This window comes from Opisthocomus hoazin, chromosome W (assembly GCF_030867145.1).
Source record: "Opisthocomus hoazin isolate bOpiHoa1 chromosome W, bOpiHoa1.hap1, whole genome shotgun sequence".
In the NCBI taxonomy this organism is placed as follows: domain Eukaryota; kingdom Metazoa; phylum Chordata; class Aves; order Opisthocomiformes; family Opisthocomidae; genus Opisthocomus; species Opisthocomus hoazin.
Window position 1 is genome coordinate 43,410,424 of NC_134453.1, and position 18,476 is coordinate 43,428,899.

Consider the following 18,476-nt stretch of genomic DNA (forward strand, 5'->3'; position numbering starts at 1 on the left):
CGTGCCGGCCGTTAGGGTCCCCCCGCGCAGGCGGGGCCCGGTGCTCCCCTCACAGCAGGGACTTGGGTGGCGGCCAGGCGTGGATAGAGACCAAGACGCTGCACAGCCACGGAACAGTGGGCAGCGGAGCAGCGTGGGGGGGGAGGTAGCAGCCATATACTGTAATAATAACCCTGCAGCAGAGGCAGCAAAGGGCATCTGAGGAGAAGGGGAGAGAGATAGAGGCAGTTGCCTGCTGCTTCGTCTCATGGCTCCTCGCCTCACCTCACCTGAGAGGAGCGAAAATGGTGGGCGGGAAGGACAGGATGCCGAGCCATGGCACAGAGACGCAGGGGCTGCAGTGGGGACCGGCCTCCTAGCCCCCTCAGCAGCATGGGCAGACACTGAGAAGGCTGCCCAGGGAATTGGGGTAGCAGGGCGGACAGGGTGATGGGTCCCCTGGCAAACTGCTCTCTGGGGAGGTGGGTGCCACAGGGAACCTGAGACTGCTGGGCACAGTCAGCCTTCAAGGGAAGGTGCGCACCCACGGAAAAAGCCTAGCTGCGATGCCAGCTAGGGAAAGGCACACATCCAGGCGCAGAGAAGTTCAACAGAACCAGGGAGAGAGACCAGAGAGGCCTGCAGCCACCCAAAAGTGCAGGTCCAGCGCACACAGAGGTGAACAGAAAGTGCCAGCAGCCCCAAAGAGCTCAGAGGGATGCACAGCACAATCACACAGGTACACTAAGCCCCAGGCAAAACTGCCCAAAAGCTGAGACAGGGAGAGACATCCAGGGGCCTGATGGGATCCACCTGTCCTGATAGGGGAAACACTTCTTTGCTCATAAACTGGCAGGAGTGATTGAGAGGGCTTTAAATTAGGATCGATGGGGGAAGGGGATACCATCAGAAGAGCTGAAGGTAAGCCAAGGCTTGGCATGGCACAACCTGAGGGTGGCAATGCTAATGGGAGCATTTACACTGCTCCAGGGCTTGCCCAGCCATGATGTTACCATTGATGAGTTATTCTGTAGGCAATTAGGAGAAATCTCTGGATTGGTAGACCTTGTCCTTAAGGGAGATTTCAGCTTCCCAGATATCAGTCATTTTAGTAACGCTTCTGATACTCTCCCTCACAGCATCCTTCTGGACAAGATGTCTAACTGTGAGATGAGCAGGTACATGGTGTAGTGGGTGAAGAACTGGCTGAACGGCAGGGCTCAAAGGGTTGTAGCGAATGGGGCTACATCTGGCTGGCAACCAGTCATCAGCGGTGTTTTTCAGGGCTCTATTATAGGGCCAGTTCTGTTCAATATTTTTATCAATGGTCTGGATGCAGGAGCTAAATGCACCATTAGCAAGTTTGCTGATGATACCAAACTGGGAGGTGCTGTTGACTCTCTTGAGGGACAAGAGGCCTTGCAGAGGGATCTTAGATAGATTGGAGCATTGCGCAATCATAAATGGCGTGAAGTTTAACAAGAACAAATGCCGGATTCTGCATCTGGGATGAAGTAATGTGGGAAACCATATAACTTGAGACAGAACAGCACTGTCTCATGACCCTGAAGGATCGGCGCGTCCTGTGCCTCCTTTCTCTGTTCTCAGAAGATAAGCTGTTTTCACACATTCAGCTGCAAAAGATCCTGGAAAACAGCAACCATGAACTGGTATTCGCAAAGCCACGAAACCAAAGCTGATTGCCTCTAGTAACTATTGTACTAGTATATAAGGTATTCACTTGAGCAATAAAATGATTCTGATCGAGCACAAGATTGGGGTCCGTGAAGTCATTCACCACAAATGGCACCCGAACGTGGGTTTTCGAACATGAAGATACTCAGACATAAAGATATTTGGATTTAAAGATATTTGGACTTAAAGATATTTGGACATGAAGACTTTCAGAGTTGGAGATCATTACTGGTGGTGAACCGCAGCTGGGACCAAGAGGAGAGACATATACACGTGTGTGCACACACAAGGGGAGACATCACCCTTCGCTGGAACAATTGAGGTGAGCAGCTGCAGATTTATAAGATGGGACAGTCAGCTACAAAGGACCAAAAGCTCCATAAAGAGATTTTACAGAGAATTTTGAAAGAACAAGGGTTTGCAGTATCAGTTACAAAGTTGGTTAAATTGTTAGTTTGGATAAGAGACTATTGCTCGTGGTACCCTTCCTCAGGTTCATATGATAGCTCGTTGTGGGCAAAGGTGGGGGAGGAATTGCAGACAAAAAAGGACTTGCAGCTTGAAGTCCCCGAGGAAATCATTATGACTTGGAAAACAGTGTATACAGCTTTAAATGCTCTAAAACCTGCAGAAACTATCTTACAAGCATTGGCTGCCCCTCCTCCGTTCTCGCAAAAGCAGGAACAGACCGAGCTGCAGTCTTTTGAAATATTTAGTCCTGCATATGATGAAACCCCTAACTCAACACAGGGAATGCGGGGGGTAGATCCACCAGAATCTGATGATCCTTTTGATCCCGGGGAAATAGACACCGAGGACGGACCTGATTTATACCCACCGCTAACTCCGGTGAAGGTTACAGCAACTCCCGCCCCCACAGCAGATGAAATTTTACAGGCACAATGACAAAAATCAATATCGCGCATGTCACTTATTAAACCCCCCCCCCTTTTGCTCCTAAACCGCTCCTTTCTGCTCCTACAACGCCCCTTTGGCTCCTTCACAGCCTCTGACTCGTACGGGACCACTGAATGTTGTCGGACAGTCAAACATATTGTTAGATAAATGTAGGATTGATGCACTCTGCAAAGGAGATGTTTCTATCCTTCAACCTATGCCTGTAGTATATAAGCCTAAGCAAGCCCCAGAGTATGCTTATTTACCATACGAGGTTATTAAGGAAGTTTGGAAATCCATACGAGAATATGGTCTCCAGGCTTCGTTTAGTATGAACCTTATACAGGCTATAGGAGAATCTTATGTCATGACCCCTTGTAATCCATGGCCTTGCTGGACCTGTCAAATGCAAGACGAAAGACAAACTCGGACTGAGGTATCTCTCGACTGAGGTGTCAAGAGCTGAAGAGATTACCAAGGAAGTAAATAACTGGTGCTTATCTTATCAGACAAAAGTAAGGGGGGATAGCCCATCACTGTAAACTCAGTGATCTGTGGGGCGTGGCGGAGGCTGCGCAGCCAGAGATTGCTTCAGAGATTGCTTTGGATAAAGCACAGATGGCCCCCAGAATCACATACCAAGATGCCCGCTCTGAAGGCGTGTCACACTGCTGAGTCCCGCTTCTGACGACACGACATTCCATGCCAAGAGCCAATCGATACACAATAACTGACTTAGTCCCACCTCGCCAAAAGATTTCCAAACATATAAAAATTGGCACTTGAAAACTCTCTTTGGGAGGAGGAGCCAAGCGAGAACTTCACCTTACGGATGGGTCGACAGGCCTGAACCTCTCTTCCCTCCCCAAGAAGGGACGCCTTTTTAGTAAGAGTCGCGCCTCTGACTTTGTCAGACGTATCCCCGGGAACACGTTAACTAAAGCGCTAAACTATTACCTTGAGCTCAACTTTTGTAGACAGTGCATTTATCAGTGGCAATTCCGAATCTGTGATACCTGTCGCTTGAATAAATTACCTATTGTTTCAACTTTGCGAAACTGTTTCAGTGAAAGTCCTTGGAAGGGCTCTGGCAGGCAAGTTGAATCTGAGACGTGGCTACACACTTAACCCTTTAGACATAAACGGTTGACCAAGTCTGGGCCTAGGAGTTGATCCAGCCGCACCTAGACTCTCCTCTGAGACAGTTTAGAAAGCAAGGGGATCTTCTCTGAACCTTGTGACTCAATGGGAGGGCTCTCCTTTTTCCACTTATCAGACTCCCCTTACCCCCCTTTTAACGTGACACCCCTTCTGACTGGCGATCAGTATGTAGCATGGTTCTATCATCTGCACAATATACCGTCTGGGCATCAGAATATAAGGAACTTGTAATTGTGCAAGTTATGGAGAATATTTCTGCTGGATTAGGTATTGGAGAAAGCGACTTGCTGGGTCAAGAAAATTACGCCACAGGGGCAGCACAAGCGACACTGCCAAGACCGGTATTTATGCAAGCCGCGGATTTAACTCTCAAGGCCTTGCGAAAGGTGCCAGATTTTGGCCGGCAAGAAGCGTCTTTCATATCAATTCGACAGGGATCTCAGGAAGCCTATGTTCAGTTTTTAGATCGGCTACACACTGCTATTATGAGGCAAGTTGAACAGGAGGAAGTCGCTGACTTTTTGCTGTTTCAGCTTGCAATTGAAAATGCAAATATAGACTGTAAAAGAGCAATTGATCCTGTACGTAATTCAGCAAAAACGATTGCTGATCTTGTAAGGGCCTGTCAAAATGTTGGATGGGAACAACATAAAGCAGAAATGCTCACCACTGCCCTAGCTCAGCAGCTGATAGTGGCACAGGACACATTTAAATGCTTTCAGTGTGGCCAAGAGGGGCATATAAAGCAGGATTGTCCCCAGAATAATAAACAGAACCAAAATATGAGACGACCACCTACACAGCTGTGCCCAAAGTGCAAAAGGGAGTATCACTGGACAAATCGATGTCACTCAAAATTTGATAAGCAAGGAAATCTGATCCAGGGAAACAGGAAGTGGGGTGCGAGACCCGGTGCCCCGAAAAAGTACAACAAGGTCCCTCTAAAACAGTCGGTGTACCCAACCTGAGATCAAAGCAGGGTGAATTCCAGCCTAAAACCGCGCAGTCCCTCCAACGCAGCACAGCCCGCAGCGCCAGCAGCCACCACACCAGAGGGGTCAGCAAACCTTACAACTGCTGAGGCATTCGGCCCTCTCGCGCACTGCCCCTTCCCGCTGAGCTGGTGGGCTCCCCTCGATCGGCAAACACTGGGGTGGCACGGCACGGCCCCCCCGTACCCGACCCCGGCGCGTCCGCCCAGCCCAGCCCAGCCCAACACAGAAGCGGCACGACAAGAACCGTTTTCCTTATGTTCAAGCCCTTGATTGGAAAAAGTGTGTGCAATTCAATTACTGCAGTAGAATTCCTTGTGGACAAGCAGCTGGCATTAGGTCACCTAGTACCATCTACTAGTCCATGGAACACCCCTATATTCGTCATTCCAAAAAAGTCTGGTAAATGGAGATTATTACAAGGCTGGAATTGAAGCTGGCAAGGGATGTCAAAAACAACAAGAAGGGCTTCTTCAACTACATCAGCAGCAAAAGGAAGGCTAGGGACAATGTGGGGCCGCTGCTGAATGAGGCAGGTGTCCTGGTGACGGATGTCATTGCTGAGCCACTCTCCATCATCTTTGAGAGGTCCTGGAGGACAGGAGAGGTGCGCGAGTGTGGAGTCCTGGCTGGACGAGAGGGGACATAGTTTGGTGCGCTGAGCAACCCAGGTTCTGATCCGGAGGTGAGCCTTGGGAGCGGCTGACACGGAACCCTGCTGGGAAGGCAGAGCGACGAGCTCGGGACACTGGAGCAGGGGGAACGTCACCGTTTCCTGCCACACTGTCACTTCCTTCCTGCCACGTTGCTGTTTCCTGCCACAGTACTGTTTTCACTTCGAGATGCAGCTCTGCACCAATCACAACGAGTTGCAGTAGTTTTGCCTATATATGGGTTGGGGTTTTAACCATTCAGATGCTGTAATAGTTTTGCTATATAAACCTTGTTTTGCTGACTAATAAAGCTGTACGATCATACTCATATTGGGGTCACATCGTTACAACGGTCCGTTACCCACGCCTACATTTGGTAGCAGAGGATGGACGGTTTCCCTGCAGGAGGCCCTCGGTCTGCGGTGAGCAGTTAGAGAGGGGGGCGTGGGAGTAACGGCTGGGAGGGTCCTGCCTGGGTGCGAACGCGCAGGGCAGACATGGACGGCCGACTCCCAGGGATTTTTGAGCCACACTGGGGCTGCCTGGCGCAGCTAAATTTTAACGTGGAGGCCGTGGTCGCAGGCATGGAGGTGGATGCTGCGGCAACGTTGCTAGTCGGTATTCTCTCTAAGAGAGGAATAGACGCAACGGCAAACCAACTCATGAAGTTGATTAAACTGGGGCAACGATGGGGTCACTTTGCGGATACCCCGGTACTGATTTCCGTCTCGGAATGGCAAGAGTCAGGAGAGATGATGTGGGAAAGGACAATAACGGGGAAGGACAAGGAGGAAAAGGAGATAAAAGCCGTCCGCGAGCTCTGGCGAACAGTATTACACACTTTAAAAGCCATGAAAGCTGAACGAGAGGTGGCGTGTGCTGCAGCTCAGATGCTAGCTCCGGAGCCTGGGAAGGATCACGCGCCTAAGCCTGGGACATTAGCACGGGTTTTCGGGCTACCTGCCGTTAGAGGGATGACTGGGATCACTTGTAACACAATTGCCGAGATTCGAGCAAGTGCAGCGTGCGGTTCCAGTCTCAGCGTAGAGGGGGGTGGCCCACCGGCAGTTGCTGCCAGAGACATCAACTCGAAATGCGAGCCGTACGCGGTAGTACGACCGCTCCCAGGGAGCGGGGAGGAGTCGGGCGCGGAACTGCGACTGTCTTTCGGAAGAGGGGAGGAGCGGCTAGTACCACCCCCAGAGGGGGAGGGAGAAGGGGTGCGGCTTACGACATCGGCCCCTCCTGGGGCGCGGCCTGCAACATCGGCCCCTCCTCTCTATCCACCCTTGCCACATTCCAGCGAGGCGTCTCCACTCCCGACGCCCTCTGATGCCGGCCAGAACGAATTACTCAAAAAAAAAAAAAAAAAAAACCAAAAAAAAAACCCCAAAAACCGTGTGATCTGTTGCAGTCAGTTTTGCAGCATCTTCAAGACAAGAGCTCGCAGTTCCAGCATATGTCAATCGTTACCAACCCCCCCCACCGGGAAAATGAGGCTGCTTCTCCGAGATGTTTAGCTGGGCCTCTGGCACGGATCACACCTACCCGCTGGAGCGGTGTTACAAGAGATGCCATCCTAGATGGACAGTGGAACGTTGCCACCATTATCTGAGGTACACAAGCCTCAGCCTGTCCTGTGGAACAGGTTAATGGATGACAATCGTAAGTACAGGTGTTTGGCCGGAGGAGTGGCCACTAAGTTACCACCTGAAGAAAGCCGTGAGCAGGGGCTGGGTCTAACAGACCCTGAGCAGGAATCAGGTCTGTTTTCCCCACCCCCCCCCCCCCCCCCCCCCCCCCGGCTCGCTGGAGAATGGGACAGTCACTGAGAAAAGGAGCGAAGGCTCCATTAAAGAATTTTTTTACAGTGAAGTTTGAAAGAACAAAGTCTTGCAGTTTAAAATACCTGAGGAAATCATTACTTGGAAATCAGTGCATACAGCTTTAAATGCTCTAAAACTTACAGAGACTATCTCAGAAGCAGCTGCTATACCTCTGTCCTTATCTCAAAAGCAAGGACAGAGCAGCAGTCTGCTGAAATTTAACCCTACGTACGACGAAATTCCTACTGAACATGAGAAGTGCGGGAAGTAAATCTGCCAAAACCTGACGATCCTTTGAATCCAGAGAAACGGGAAGTGGGGTGTAAAAATCCGGCATCCCGAAAGTGTACAACAGGGTCTCTCGACAGCAATTGGCGTACCCGACCTGAGATCAAAACGAGGTGAATTCCAACATAAAACTGCACAGTCCCTCAGACGCTGTACAGTCGCCGTGCCAGCAGTCACCGCATCGAATGGGTCAGCAAACCTTACACCTGGTGGGGCACATGGCTCCCCCCGGGCAACCGGCGGCACGGTTCCTCCCCCACCCCTCCCCTTTCCCCCCCCCCCCCCCTTCCCTCGATCCCAGCGCGCCGGCCCGTTCCGGCCAGCCCAGAAGCGGCGCGGCGAGAACCATCTTTTCTAACATTCAAGGACTTGGTTACAAAAAATGTATACAATTCAATTACTGCAGTAGAATTCCTTGTGAACAAACAGCTGGACTTTATTATCTTTCCAAGGTTCAGATAGTCTACCTAGATGATGTTATTCACTCTGCTGAAAAGTGAAGATATTGACTTTACAGCTGAAGATTTGTCCCCTCTATTTACTTTGTCAAAAAGGACTCAGATTTATTATTTTCCCGAAGATCAATGCCAAAAGCAAAAACTGTTTTACAAAAGATTTCAGATAGAATTGCAATTGCCTTTACCTTCAGAATTAATGTCGAATTGCCAACAAATTTGTATATCATTTATGAAGGTTTTGTTTTACAGCCTTACCCTCTTTTCGATCAGTGGTGTGTTAACACGCAGAAGTTGAAGACTCTGGAATGAATCTTTTTGTCTCATACGCCCATGAAAACATTGACTTCAAAGGTACACATCATAGTGTCCTTAATAGCACAAGGTTGGAATCACTGTCAGCAAGTTGATACTATTTGCCTGCTGCTGGCTAAAGATGACTTTGTGGCTTTAAACAGTGAATCCTTATCACTGCAAGCCGCTCTAGCTGATTATTTAAATAACATACATTATACCCTTCCACAACATAAGCTGTTACATTCCCTCTCTCAAATTTCATTGCAGCCAAAAAACCAATGTGTTTCTGTTCCTATTAAAGGAGCATGAACAGTGTTTCAGAAACAAACAAATTCATCAGATTAGCAATCATCTATTTTAGTCGTTGAAGGATCCACACAAATTTTTAAGCTATCAGCGGCCTTGCACGTTTTTTGAATTGTTTTCGACTGAACCACTCAATGTTGTCACAGATTCTGCATGTTGTGAATATTGTTCAACGCATTGCAGATGCAATTGCTATTGAAATTAGAAAATCGTGTACATGTATATTTTATAATGCATATATAGTTACATACTACTCTACTAAAACCAATAACTGAAGAAAAAGTTGTAGCAGATCAATTGACAATGGCAGCAGTACTGCCACACCGTTTCAAGCAAGCCCGATTATCTCATGACTTCTTTCATCAAAATGCTTCTTCCTTGCATAAACAATTTGCTTTGCCCCAGGGGCAAGCCACAAAAAATGTTCATGCATGCCCTGATTGTCAATGTATTACACCCGTACCATCGTGTGCAGGAGGGAACCCTCGTGGTTTACGAGCTGATGAGTTGTGGCAAAGTGATGTTACACATATATCAACATTTGGTCGACTGCATTGTGTACATGTTAATGTGTATACTTTCTCAGGATTTCTGGTAGCCACGGCACATACGGGAGAAAAGGAACGTTTCACGGACAATTTCTGTTTTCCTACAGGACTGGGGTATACAACATGTTACAGGTATACCACATTCTTCTACTGCACAAGCCATTGTCGAAAGTGTCCACGGGACCCTCAAAGCTATGCTAAATAAACAAAAAAGAGGGAATCCTATGGGCAGTGTTACCCCACAGGAACAGTTAATGTACTTAATTTTTAAAATCGTTCTGATGATCAATTATTTACAATAGCAGCTGACCGTCAATTCGGGATGGTCCCTCCATTTGTGGTTCGACCAAAAGTATGGTATAAAGAATTTGGGGAATCACAATGGACAAGTCCTATAGAACTAATAACGTGGGGAAGAGGGTATGCGTGTGTTCTTCTTTCAACAGGCCCTTGATGGTTACCAGCAAAATATGTGAAGCTATATCATGAGCTGAAAGAAAGTAACGCAGAATCCGATGCCAGAGGTGACCACACTCACTCTCAGGGAGCAACCTCTGACATGGAAGCAGAAGAGACCCACTCTGGATGATCCTATTACACAGGGAACACTGAAAAAATTACAGCAAACGCAAGTACTCTGATGACTGCAGTGGGTGCACCACCCACACCAATTAATACATTCCTTGCATATTTGGCAATTATCTCCCACAACAGCTTTTGTATAACGAAGCAATCTTGGAGGACACGGTATACGCGATTTTAGAACTGCGTCTGCACAAGAGCAAAGGTCAACTAGCAGACACCGTGAGGAAAAGTATGAACCTTCACCTGAGGGCTCCTGACAACTGCCTAGAGGTGCCAATATGCATGTACAAAAGACATTAATATAAAAAAAAAAAAAAAAAAAAAAGAAAAAAGGGGGGGGAATGGAGAATGATAAGTACTTTGCAGAAATGTAATGATTATGTATGTTAACATGGCATAAATATCTAGTAAGAGTGTCTTTTCGGTACACACATTTGAGTAGAACTATTCCCTGTGCGTTCAGTACTGCAGTAAAGAATGCCTGCTTTCTAGAACTCCAACATTAAGTTTTAGGAAGTTAATTATTTTGCTGCTTTCTAGTAATAGATTTTGGGTACCCAGGTAGGACGCTGCTCTTGAACTTCAATGGTCCGAGGGATCGCAGGACCTCCAGCCGGCACCGAGGGATTCTCGGGGAGAACCTCTGATCACTGGACCAAAAAGTTCTGAGCGTGAACCATTAATAAGGCAAAGGCATTCTTCCAGTATTGTTTTTTGTTGCCTATTTGTTAGTCATAGTAAAAGCTTCACAGCATTGAGCTATATCCCTGATGAGAAGGGAAAGTGTCCTTTCTAATCCTGAATTGAAAAGAGAGTACTCTTCCTGAAACTGAAGCTTGGGAATTTGTCTGTTAAATGTTGAATATTATTGTAAGTCCTGTCTTTGCAATATTTGGATTTACGCTAAAAACTTGTTGTGCCTGTGTGTGTGTGTGGTCGCGACCATGAACGTGTGATTTTATGTTACCGTGTTTGTATTTCTGTGATCTGATGGATTTATTTGGTTTCTGTGATCTAACGGATTTGTCTGGACTAAGTAACTGTTTTGTGTCTTTTGGTTTGGTAAGTTCTGCAGGTATTGACTATTTCTGGTTTTTGACTTTAGATTGTTGTATTTGGACTCTGATTTATCAAAACTTCGGAAGCATTTGATGCAGCAGGGAATAGATGTGGTGATGTTTGCAGCTTTATGCTTTTATGTACATTAATTTTAGCCTATATAGTTAATGAGTCATAGTTCTAGGTACATTGATCTTAACCTAGGTAATTAATATCGATAGCCAATACTAAATGTTATGGATGTTTGTATATATGATAAGTATACCTATAACCCAAGTGCAAATTTACTGAGCTCATATTATTGATACACTGCTATTTCGATGCCAAACGCAGTGAGATGCATTCCCTCCCATTGACGATAATGATATGTTGTGGTCAAGCGGTACTTTAGTCCCACCATCCACACAGGAAGAAAATTGGATACAAGTAAATCCAGCAAGAAAATTGAATACAAGTAAATCAATCTACACCAATATGCTAGGTAACAGATTTACCATCAGTATGTATCATTCTCAAGTTAATTTAATCTTTCTTTATATCCAGCAGGTTGTGGTATGCACTTCACATCTCTATGTCTTCAATTAGCATTTGTGTTCTTATACTGTTAGTATTGCAGTTTGTGTGGGCCTCTGAAAGAGTGGTAGCAAGCTGAAGACCAAAATTAGTGTCAGCTCTCATCATCATCAACAACCTCATCAACTATACCTGGCTTGCTCAAAAAACAAAAAGGGGGAATTGTGGAGTCCTGGCTGGATGAGAGGGGACATAGTTTGGTGCTGTTGAGCAACCCAGGCTTGGTAATGGAGATAGACCTTGAAAGTTGCGAACACGGAACACTGCTACAGAAGTAGATTGGTGAACACGGAACGCTGGGCAGAGAAGCAAGCCAGTGTTACCACAAAAGTCTTGCAATCCCTGCTAGAAGATCAAAGTAGTCTACGACATGCAGTATTGCAAAATAGAGCCGCAATTGATTTTTTACTGCTGGCCCAGGGACATGGTTGTGAGGATTTCGAAGGCATGTGCTGTATGAACTTGTCCGATCATAGTAAGTCCATCCACAAGCAATTATAATGGCTTGAACAGCACGCCAATCAAATACAACAAAGCCAGGGATTTTTTGATGGATTTCTCACCTCGCTCTTTGGTAATCTGCCCGCTTGGCTTAACGGTTTAATTATAGAAATTTTGCGCATATGTATCGTGTTACTTGCTGTTGGAGTTATAATATGTATTTGCTTTAGCTGTCTTAAAAAGGCTCTCTCCAAGATGATGAAGCAAACCTGGCTTGCTCAAAAAGGGGGAATTGTGGAGTCCTGGCTGGATGAGAGGGGACATAGTTTGGTGCTGTTGAGCAACCCAGGCTTGGTAATGGAGATAGACCTTGAAAGTTGCGAACACGGAACACTGCTACAGAAGTAGATTGGTGAACACGGAACGCTGGGCAGAGAAGCAAGCCAGTGTTACCACAAAAGTCTTGCAATCCCTGCTAGAAGATCAAAGTAGTCTACGACATGCAGTATTGCAAAATAGAGCCGCAATTGATTTTTTACTGCTGGCCCAGGGACATGGTTGTGAGGATTTCGAAGGCATGTGCTGTATGAACTTGTCCGATCATAGTAAGTCCATCCACAAGCAATTATAATGGCTTGAACAGCACGCCAATCAAATACAACAAAGCCAGGGATTTTTTGATGGATTTCTCACCTCGCTCTTTGGTAATCTGCCCGCTTGGCTTAACGGTTTAATTATAGAAATTTTGCGCATATGTATCGTGTTACTTGCTGTTGGAGTTATAATATGTATTTGCTTTAGCTGTCTTAAAAAGGCTCTCTCCAAGATGATGAAGCAAACCTGGCTTGCTCAAAAAGGGGGAATTGTGGAGTCCTGGCTGGAAGAGAGGGGACATAGTTTGGTGCGCTGAGCAACCCAGGTTCTGATCCGGAGGTGAGCCTTGGGAGCGGCTGACACGGAACCCTGCTGGGAAGGCAGAGCGACGAGCTCGGGACACTGGAGCAGGGGGAACATCACCGTTTCCTGCCACACTGTCACTTCCTTCCTGCCACGTTGCTGTTTCCTGCCACAGTACTGTTTTCACTTCGAGATGCAGCTCTGCACCAATCACAACGAGTTGCAGTAGTTTTGCCTATATATGGGTTGGGGTTTTAACCATTCAGATGCTGTAATAGTTTTGCTATATAAACCTTGTTTTGCTGACTAATAAAGCTGTACGATCATACTCATATTGGGGTCACATCGTTACAACGGTCCGTTACCCACGCCTACACGCGAGGACTGGAGAAAGGCCAATGTCACTCCAATCTTCAAAAAGGGCAAGAAGGAGGACCCAGGGAACTACAGGCCGGTCAGCCTCACCTCCATCCCGGGAAAGGTGATGGAGCAGCTTATCCTGGAGGCCATCATCAAGCAAGTGGAAGAAAAGAAGGTTATCAGGAGTAGTCAGCATGGATTCACCAAGGGGAAATCATGCCTGACCAATCTAATAGCCTTCTACGATGACATTACTGGCTGGGTAGACGAAGGGAGAGCCGTGGATGTTGTCTACCTCGACTTCAGCAAGGCTTTTGACGCAGTCTCCCATGATATCCTCCTAGGGAATCTCTCAGGAAGTGTGGGCTGGATGAGTGGTCGGTGAAGTGGATAGAGAACTGGCTGAATGGCAGAACTCAGAGGGTTGTCATCAGCGGCGCTGAGTCTATTTGGAGGCCGGTAACTAGTGGTGTCCCTCAGGGGTCAGTACTGGGCCCAGTCTTGTTTAACTTCTTCATCAACGACCTGGATGAAGAGTTAGAATGTACCCTCAGCAAGTTTGCTGATGACACCAAACTGGGAGGTGTGGTAGACACACCGGAAGGCTGTGCTGCCATTCAGCATGACCTGTATAGGCTGGAAAGTTGGGCAGAGAGGAACCTGATGAGGTTCAACAAACGCAAATGCAGGGTTCTGCACCTGGGGAGGAACAACCCCATGCAGCAGTACAGGCTTGGGGTGGACCTGCTGGAGAGCAGCTTTGTGGAGAGGGACCTGGGTGTCCTGGTGGACGACAGGTTAACCATGAGCCAGCAGTGTGCCCTGGCTGCCAAGAAGGCCAATGGCATTCTGGGGTGCATCAAGAAGAGTGTGGCCAGCAGGACGAGGGAGGTTCTTCTTCCTCTCTACACTGCCCTGGTGAGGCCTCATCTGGAGTACTGTGTCCAGTTCTGGGCTCCCCAGTTCAAGAAAGATGAAGAGCTACTGGAGAGAGTCCAGCGGAGGGCTACAAGGATGGTGAGGGGACTGGAACATCTCCCCTACGAGGAGAGGCTGAGGGAACTGGGCTTGTTCAACCTGAAGAAGAGAAGGGTGCGAGGGGACCTAATAAATGCTTACAAATATCTGAAGGGTGGGTGTCAGGAGGATGGGGCCAAGCTCTTTTCAGTGGTGCCCAGTGACAGGACAAGGGGCAATGGGCACAAACCGAGGCACAGGAAGTTCTGTCTGAACATGAGGAAGAACTTCTTCCCTCTGAGGGTGACGGAGCACTGGAACAGGCTGCCCAGGGAGGTTGTGGAGTCTCCTTCTCTGGAGATATTCAAGACCCGCCTGGACAAGGTGCTGTGCAGCCTGCTGTAGGTGACCCTGCTTCGGCAGGGAGGTTGGACTAGATGACCCACAGAGGTCCCTTCCAACCCCTACCATTCTGTGATTCTGTGATTCTGTGATCTGCAGCCTATAAATGCAGTAACGAGCCCAATGGGGCCACTACAACTTGGTGTCCCTAACCCAGCTATGATTCCAGAAGATTGGCCTCTTTTTTTTGTTGATTTATAGGACGGTTTTTTTACAATTTTTTTTACACCCTGATGATTGTGCTCATTCTGCATTTTCTGTGCCTTCAATTAACAACAGTAAACCTATGCAGCGATACCATTGGGTCGTTGTGCCACAGGGCATGATGAATAGCCTCACGATTTGCCAGAGTTGTGGATGCAGCACTGGAAGAAGTACGGCAATCCTTCAATCAGATCTACTTATATCACTGTATGGACGACATCCCCCTTGCTGCTGAAACACAAAATGTGCTGCTCACTGCTTTCACTTAATTAGAATCGTCATTAAAGATCTTCGGGTTGCAGATAGCCCCAGAAAAGGTGCAGACAGAGCAGCCCTGGAAGTATCTAGGATGGAAACTCTTTACTTCACAAGTGTTCCCACAACCATCGTGTATTATTGATCAGGTCACCACTCTTCATGATCTACAAAAGTTATTAGGAATAATTAATTGGGTACGACCGCTTTTAGGCATCACAACTGAAGAGTTGTCTCCTCTGTTTACCTTGTTGAAAGGGGACTCAGATTTGTTGTCTTCCAGGAGATTGATGCCAGAAGCAAAAACTGTCTTGCAGAAAGTTTCAGATAAATTCGCAACTTCCTTTGCCTCCAGAATCAATGTCAAGTTACCAATAGATTTGTGTATAATTTATGCTTTTTTCCAGCCTTATGCTCTTTTAGGTCAGTGGTGTGCTAACGCGCAGGAGTTGAAGACTCTGGAATGGATCTTTTTGTCTCATACGCCCATGAAAACATTAATCACAAGAGCAGACACGATAGTGTCCTTAATAGCACAAGGTCGGAATCGCTGTCAGCAATTGACAGGACGTGATCCTGATGCTATTTACCTGCCGCTGGCTAATGACGACTTTGTGGTATTAAACAGGGAATCCTTATCGCTAAAAGCAGCTCTAGCTGATTATTTAAATGACATATGTTATACCCTTCCACAACATAAGCTGTCACATTCCCTCTCTCAAATTCCATTGCAGCCAAAAAAACAATGTGTTCCTGTTCCTATTAAAGGAACACGAACAGTGTTTCTGGACGGATCAGGGAAAACACACAAAGCTGTAGCTGTGTGGAAACAAACAGATTCGTCAGATTGGCAATCATCTATTTTAATCGTTGAAGGATCCACACAAATTGTTGAACTATCAGTGGCCTTGCACGCCTTTGAATTGTTTTCGACTGAACCACTCCATGTTGTCACAGATTCTGCATATGTTGTGGGTATTGTTCAACGCATTGAAGATGCAATGATAAAAGAGGTCAATAACAAACAACTTTTTTCCTTGCTATTGAAATTAGCTACACTACTTAAAAATCATGTACATGTATATTTCATAATGCATATACGGTCACATACTACTCTACCAGGACCATTAATTGAAGAAAATGCTGTAGCAGATAAATTGACAATGGCAGCAGTACTGCGGCTCAGTTTTGAGCAAGCTCGATTATCTCACGACTTCTTTCATCAAAATGCCTCTTCCTTGCGTAAACAATTTGCTTTGTCCTGAGGTCAAGCCACAGAAATTGTTCGTGCATGCCCTGATTGTCAATGTATTACACACGTATCATCATATACAGGAGTAGAATTTGGGAAATCGCAATGGAGAGGTCCTGTAGAACTAATAACGTGGGGAAGAGGGTATGCGTGTGTTCTTCTTTCAACGGGCCCTCGACGGTTACCAGCAAAATATGTGAAACCATATCATGAGCTGAAAGAACGTAACACAGAATCTGATGCAAGAGATGACCATGCTGACTCTCAGGGAGCAACCTCTGACATGGAAGCAGAAGAGATCCACTCCGGATGATCCTATTACACAGGGAAAACTGAAAAAATTACAGCAAACGCAAGTACTCTGATGACTGCAGTGGGTGCACCACCCACTCCGATTAATACATTCCTTGCATATTTGGCAATTATCTCCCACAACAGCTTTTGTATAAGGAAGCAATCTTGGAGGACAAGGTATACGTGATTTTAGAACTGAGTCTGCACAAGAGCAAAGGTCAACCAGCAGACACCATGAGGAAAAGTATGAACCTTCATCTGAGGGCTCCCGACAACTGCCCAGTGGTGCAAATAGACATGTACAAAGGACATTAATATATATATAATTTAAAAAAAAAGGGGAAAATGGTAAGCACTTCTCAGAAATGTAATGATTATGTATGTTAACATGGCATAAATATCTAGTAGTTGTGTCTTTTTGGTACGCACATTTGGGTGGAGCTATCCCCTGTGCCTCCAGTACTGCAGTAAAGAATGCCTGCTTTCTAGAACTCCAAAATTAAGTTTTAGAGAATGAATTATTTTGCTGCTTTCCGATAACAGATTTTGGCACCCCAGATGGGACCCTGCTTCTGAACCTTAACGATCTGAGCGATTGCAGGACCTCCAGCCGGCACCGAGGGATTCTCGGGGAGAACCTCCGATCCCTGGACCGAGAAGTTCTGAGCAAGGACCATCAATAAGGTAAAGGCATTCTTCTAGTATTATTTCTTGTTGCTTGCCTGTTAGTTTTAATGAAAGCTTCACAGCATTGGGCTATATTGCTGGGGAGGAGGGAAAGTACCCTTCCTAAATCAAACTAAAAAGAGAGTACTCTTCCTGAAACCGAGGCTCGGGAATTTGTCTGTTAAATGTTGAATATTATTGTAAGTCTCTGTCTATTTGTAATATTTAGATTTATGTTGAAAACTTGGTGTGCTTGTACGTGTGCGGTCGCGACTATGATTGTGTGGTTTTATGTGTTAGTTGTCATAGTGTTTGTATTTCTGTGTTCTGATGGATTTATTTGGTTTCTGTGATCTAACGGATTTGTCTGGACTAAGTAACTGCCTTTGCGTCTTTGGTTTGGTGAGTTCTGCAGGTATTGATTATTTCTGTTTTTTGGCTTTGGATTGTTGTATCTGGATTCTGATTTCTCGGGGCTGCGGAAGCATTTGATGCAACAGGGAATAGATGGGCTGAAGTTTGCAGATTTATGCTTTTATGTACATTGATTTTAGCTTATATAGTTAATGAGTTATACCCTTAGATACATTGATCTTAGCCTAGGTGATTAATATGGATAGCCAATAGTAAATGTTATGGATGTTTGTGTGTGTGATGAGTATACCTATAAACCAAGTGCAAATTTACTGAGCTTATATCATTGATCCACCATTATTTCGACTCCTGACATAGTGGGATGCATCCCCTCCAATTGGCAGTAATGATATGTTGTGGTCAGGCGGTGCTTGGATCCCACCATCCACGCAGAAAGAACATTGGATGCAAGTAAATCAATCTACACCCATATGATAGGTTACAGATTTGCCATCAATATGTATCATTCTCAGGCTAGTTTGATCTTTCTTTACACCCAGCAGGTTATGGCATGCACTTCACAGTTCTATGTCTTTTATTAGCATTTGTGTTCTTATGTTTGTTTTCAGTGTTGCAGTTTGTGTGGGCCTCTGAGAAAGTAGTAGAAAGCTGAAGGCCGAATTATGTCAGCTTTTATCATCAACAGTGTCTGGCTAAACAAAAAAGGGGGAGATGTGGGAAACCATATAACTTGAGACAGAACAGCACTGTCTCATGACCCTGAAGGATCAGCGCGTCCTGTGCCTCCCTTCTCTGTTCTCATGAGATAAGCTGTTTTCACATATCCAGCTGCAAAAGATCCTGGAAAACAGCAACCGTGAACTGGCATTTGCAAAGCCACAAATCCAAAGCTGATTGGCTCTAGTAACTATTGTACTAGTATATAAGGTATTCACTTGAGCAATAAAATGATTCTGATCAAGCACAAGATTGGGGTCCGTGAAGTCATTCACCACAGTTGCTGATCACGCGCTGTCCATGCGCTGGCTGACAGTACACAACAGCTGTTTTTTAACTCCT